The sequence below is a fragment of the Lontra canadensis genome, unplaced genomic scaffold (assembly GCF_010015895.1).
Source record: "Lontra canadensis isolate GAN:19392208 unplaced genomic scaffold, GSC_riverotter_1.0 scaffold34, whole genome shotgun sequence".
Taxonomy (NCBI): domain Eukaryota; kingdom Metazoa; phylum Chordata; class Mammalia; order Carnivora; family Mustelidae; genus Lontra; species Lontra canadensis.
In genome coordinates, this window is record NW_022631028.1 from 7,931,683 (window position 1) to 7,937,682 (window position 6,000).

A 6,000-nucleotide genomic window follows, 5' to 3' on the forward strand; every position below is an offset into this window, starting at 1 on the left:
CTGGGCTAGATGCCTGAGCGTTGCCCAGTATCTCCATCGGCTTTGAACAACTGAATTCTACACTCCAGTTTCCTCATCTGGAAGAGGAGAGACACAGAGAATTCTTTCTTTCACTCTAAGGGCCAGTAAATCATCCTCAGTGACTTAGGAAAACCTTTTCACAGAAGAAGAAAGGCACATGCTCATTAGATGTCTGATTTCCAAGTGTTTTATTTTCTGTTAAAAAAATGACTCTTAACGATTGAGAAATTCAGGAAGCATCTACTCACGGAAAGGTTGTGAGGATTCTGTGAAACCGGGGTAGGAAGCACCGAGCACACTGCCTTGGCATACCGTAGGAACTCACTAAATACCCTTTCAATGGCCTCCCAGGCCCTTTATAAATTATAAACAGAACAGGGGGCGTTAAACCGCTCTCTTCCAAAGCCACTGGATTCAAAGTGATCATTCGCTGAACAACTCATTCTATTTTGCCAGGTACTTTCCCAGTTTTGAAACTGGAAATCCCAAGTCCCAGGAAGGCCAACTGTGAAGTCTGGTCTCCCTGCTTCTTGAGGAACAGAGAGATGGACTGAAGAAAGAACATCCATTCTTCTATCCTCCCTCACACTACGATCAAGGCCAATGTTTACAGGGCTCTCCTGGCCTGGAATGTACTTGCCCCTGCCCCTTGCCGAGTCCACCCTGCCATGCCTCCTTTGCTTCCTCTTATGAACCCTGTCTGGTGTGGAGAGGCGGGCTAGTCTTCCCTCCCTGCTAGGCTGCACACATGGGAAGGAAGAGGCTGTCTTGCTTATCGCTATCCAGTGCTCGGAATACAACAGGATAAATGGTAACCGAATGGAATCAAATTATTGAAGACAAAAGGTCCCACCCCTCCACTCCCACCCTCCTGCTTAGGTCAGCCAGAGCATCCCCGTTGGTTTGGTGGGCTCATTCTCCTCTTGGTTGCTTCCAGTGTTCACTTTAAGGGGTTTAGAGGCTGAGGGATTGTAGGAATCCTGCCCTGGGCCCTGGCTCCTGACATGCAGAGCCGTGGACATGAGGAAACAATGGCTCTCCCAAGGCTTCCTTCTTTCCTTCGAAACCCATCTTCATACCCCAGGGGTTCATACACATGCACTGATAACTGGGCAAGGTCACGTGATCGCTAAAACCAATATACGTGGCCAGAAAAACTGATCTATGCCATGAATGTCTTGGCTTTTTGAGATAGGGAAATCTGTCTGAAGACTTTTTCCTGTTTGTTCAGTTGGATGCTTTTCCCTTTTCCCAAGATGGGATTCCAGCCTAGCCACGAAGATAGCTGGAAGGCCGCCTCACTCACAGCTTACCGGCGGAGGCAGTCCATGAGCACTTCCCACCTAAGGAGCCCAGGTAAGTAGGCCCATATGAATGTAAATCCTCTGGGCACCCTGGCTGGTGCTCTAGTGTGAAAGAAGCTTCAGGTGCTTCCTTACTAGCCTGCCCATGGTATATGGGTGGGCTATTCTTAATCTACCTATTTCCACATCTTGTGTCTGCAGCTCCTCTGTCTCGTGTGTGTGTGTGTGTGTGTGTGTGTGTACATGCATGTGCGCACATTTCATGACCTATGTAAGACCATGCATGTTGGTTGTGGGAACATCACGCCCCTCCAGTTCTAACCTATCCTCTTGTCTGCCCAGCATCCAGAAGAATCTGTCAAAAGAAAGCATCTAAGAGATAAAATCTTAAAATACATGCCCTCACCTCAAAAAGCCATGTCCTTTGCCCAAAGGATTACTATGGCGTCCATCTATCTTGAGGTTAGGTGCGTATTATGTTCAAGCATGCAAACAAATTCTCTACAAGGGTGGGCTTCCAGGTAGTAGATGGGGTTAATCACCATCGAATCCACTGCTAAAATGTCAAAGATTACAACTGTCTTCGCAACAGTGAAATGTGGTTAGAAATATTCTGGAAGGTTCAGAATGCCCACTAGGATGTCTTCTTGGCCCCTCTTCCCTCTGAGACCAGTAACAGGGAGCAACACAAGAAGTGAATTAAGCATTCTGTTAATAAGCTCCACATAATGAGTCCACTGCTAGGAAAACATGCATTATATATCGTGGTAGCTTCCCACAAAATCAACAATACGAATGCATTTCACGCTCAATGCTGACAGTATAGGCCTAAGTCAGACTCCGTAGCCCAACATCTTGATTTCTGGCTGGCTGCCTTATCTCACAACACTGGAACCGTGGAGGCTTTTCATGTGATTCAAGTATAGCATTGCATAGGTAGCACCAAGAAAGGAAATTTCTCAAGCCAGGATCCCCTGAGGACAACAATGGTTATTAAAATTATTTTCACCTAATTCTTTAGGAGGGGTTCATTAGAGGTAAGAAACACAAGGTCTTCTGTTTTGGGTCAGAGGGAGGGTTTCTGGGATGTAGATCCGGGGGGGCTAGAAATGCCACCCTCAAGTGGCTTTCCTTCCTAATGCTGGCTGATGAAGCCTTGCAGAATTCTCCCATAGAACCGTTTTGCAATGATGTTCTAGGGTAGACATAATGAACCTCCATTGATCTATGATGTTAAGATCCAACTGGAGCTTATTGGGATTATTTTTCTACAAGGGGCACTAGTGTGACTTTGCTTCCAGACGTAAACAGCAGAGGCCAAAGTACTGTTGTGCAGAGAAAGGCCTGTTGAGTCTGCGGGGTGGGGAAGACTGCTCCTCCAACAATACAGGGGGCAGCCTTGGGGAACGGTGCCCACTTTGACGGCTCTTTTCTGTAGTGCTAGGTTGTGCAAATGTTTTTCCGATTCAAGTTAATGAATAGGAATTCTGTAATATACTTGGGAGGTTCAGGTAATTCCTGTTCTGGGGAATGCCTTCTTGAAGGGCAAACAGAAGGAGCCTTGGGGTTGGTCATGCCCCGGGTGTCCGAATGGAGGCATGGAGGAGGTGATTCGTCCGTGTGCTGTGGAGGGAATGGGGGGATGATGCCAAGGGTAAATAAGAGAAAGGCTGTTCAAGCATAAGAACACCTCTTCAAAGTATTCTTGGCTGCTGCAGGGACCTGGTTTCCCTAACACCTCAGGTCCTATGGGTACAGCGACTGTTTGTTAAGTCAATTAAAAAGTACATTTCCAGATATGGGTACAAGAAATGGCAAATGTGGCAGGATAAACATGGAAATGCTGACACGAGAGGAAGGGGAAGCCCACAGGTAGGATGGCTGGTGGGTCTAAATATACCCTGTCCCAGACTGTCCCACAATGTGCCAGATCTACAGCCCAAAGGCTCTCCATCTAATCCTGACCTCTCGGCTCTGGCTCAGGGTGTGGGTTTGCCAACAACTGAATTCATCTGCTTGAATAATACCTAATGGGTGAAATCAGATTTGGCCCCTCTCTAGCATTGAAACTCTCTTTTGAGCGTGTTTCTACTGTTTTCAAGAACCCATCAGTATCAGCTAGCACTACCCAAGGAGGGGACAGTGCCACTAGAAAATTACTTACCTACACTGTGTTTTTCCTCTAAAATATAAGAACCAGGGAGGCAACCTTAACCATTTTGCTCACTCTCGCAACCCTTTGTCACAGGCTCTGGGTGATGTGTGCTAAATGAATCAGTAAGATGAATGAATGAATGAATGAATAACTATCAGCCTGCTTTTCCATGATCCCCAAGGTAGACAAGTACTTGTTACATGAAACCGCTGTTGGGGAAACCTGACCAATGCGGTGACTAGAATGGTTTTATACACCAAGGCAAAGAAGGATGAGAGAAGAAGGGGTTCACAGACCTTCAGATAGCCAGGAGCCTAAGAGAACAAGTTGCTATTATATAAAATGATGTAAATGGGTTTTTTTTTTAAACCTCTGGAGCAGGGGTTGTTTGGCAAACCTCTGTAGAAGCCAGCCAGATAGTAAATATTTTCAGCTTGGCAGGCCATAAGCGACTCTGGTGCAAAGACTTGACTTTTCTACTGTAATGCTGAAGCAGCCATGGTCAGAGACCAAGCGTCAAGGAATGGGCGTGGCCATGTTCCAATACAGACTTAGGTATGGACACTGGCATCTGAATCTCACATGCTTTATCCTTCTTTTGATAACCCTCCCCGCCCCCCTCCCCACAATTCAAAAGGAAAAAAGGTTTTTAGGTCTCGGGATTGGGCTCCCGACCTACAGTTTGGCAACTCAGTTCTTGACAAGCATTGTGTGATCACTTTGGCCACTCCCTCTGCCTTGAAGACACCAAACACTTCAGAACGAGCCTGGCCCTTCCTCCGTGAAAGCAAACTCTCAGACAAAAACAATACGAGGAATACCGCAGGTAACGAGCCCACAGTGACTTCCGGCCGGATGGTCTCCTCTAGTCCCTATCACAAGTTGAAAACCCTGCCTTCAGTTTGATTTAGGGCTGAAGGATGAAGGGAAATCCATGAATAAATAAAATCCACAAATAATCAAAGAATCCTCCTCAAAGAATGCTCCCAGGCCACACTCACCAAAAAACAACATTAAATCTGCCAGAGAGAATCACTTGACTTACTGGTGCTCTGACTCCTTTCCTTCTCCGGGCAGCCCTTGCAGAGAGTGAGGAACAATGAGTCAAGTCAATAATCAGTTCCTCAGTAATGAACAGTGGCCCCACACTCTCAAATCTGGATTCTGGGACATCTACTTGGGCAAACCGTGACACTGTGAAACACTTTATTCTAACTGAATGTTGAGAATTTAATTTTATCAACTAAATAAATGCAAGAACTTGCATCACTGTATAATCACCAACACATAAAGATTTTAAGTAGCAAGAGCCATAAAGTTTGTTCTGTTGAAACCAGTTTTTCAAGGGCTTACTACACATCAGTCTGAAGTGAACTTTTGGAAGGGAAGGGGGTGGGGGGAGATAAATAACGCTACTGTTTTCCTTCTGAAGAAACATGCTAAATTTAAAGATGTTTCCAAAGACTTACGTAAAAATTTGGGGATTTTATGATGTGCCCTTTGCCTGTATGAATCTCTTACTGTTCTAGTAAGTTCATCTCTGTAGTCTGAATGGAAAAATATTAACTAGCTAAGGAAAATAACTTTTGAGACAATCTTACTAAAAAAATGTAATTTGTCCTATAAGATGATAACTAATTAAAAAAAAGCCTTTCTATCCTGAAAAGTCACAACAAAAAGTTTAAGTGTGTTTTGGCTGATTTTTCTCTGCAACTATTTGAAGCTGTAAATGACTTAACTCAGTAAAATTCCAAATGTAATTATCTTCTGTACTTAGCCTAGGGCTCTCCATATATCTCAGCATTGCTGTCTTGCATACAAAATAGGCTTTTCGATGGCTGGTAACAATATAATGTACAACATTGTTTTAATTTCCCCTAGTCGGCTAACCTCTTGCCTACACTAAACCAGCCAGAGGAAGAAGCCACAGTGAGTCATCAAGCACTCAAAAGCATTTTGGAACTCGGTTGCATAAATGGGGTTTTGCAGGGTCAGGCTTTTGCAATTGTACATTTTAATAATCTCCATTTCTGACCCAATTTTTACTTTTAGAAACTAATTTTCTATTAATTATACCAAGAATGGAATTGTTAAAATATGGAGGTTCATCAACAAGTGACACCGGGAAGTGGAACCCACATTAAAGAATGCCCCCCATCCCTCCTCACAACTGTGAGCCACAGGAAAAGAGGCAGAAGTTTACCTTCTATAGTCACAAAACACATTCAACATGGCCCCAAGGACTGCCAAATATAAGATTTTATATCTCCATATACATATATACACATATGTATATAAGACATATGTATACATACTATATATATGCATATTATGTATCTGAATACATGTTTGCATGTGTGTGCATATGAGTGCATATTTAAAATGTCTGCACTGAACTCTTGGTTCTCAGAGAGAGAAGGAGACAAGTTAACACGAGGAAGAAATCCACACGCAGCTTCTATGTTAACTTATGGCAGCACGGTCGAGTGTGTGCGTGGGGACGTGTCTGTGTGTGTACAC

The 6,000-nt window shown here is 44.2% G+C and overlaps 1 protein-coding gene across 15 annotated transcripts in view; it reads right to left on the reverse strand.

Moving 5' to 3' along the window:
* FOXP1 (forkhead box P1) overlaps window positions 1-6,000 on the reverse strand; it is a 576,422-nt gene that overhangs the window by 34,669 nt on the left and 535,753 nt on the right. The window lies entirely within an intron of this gene.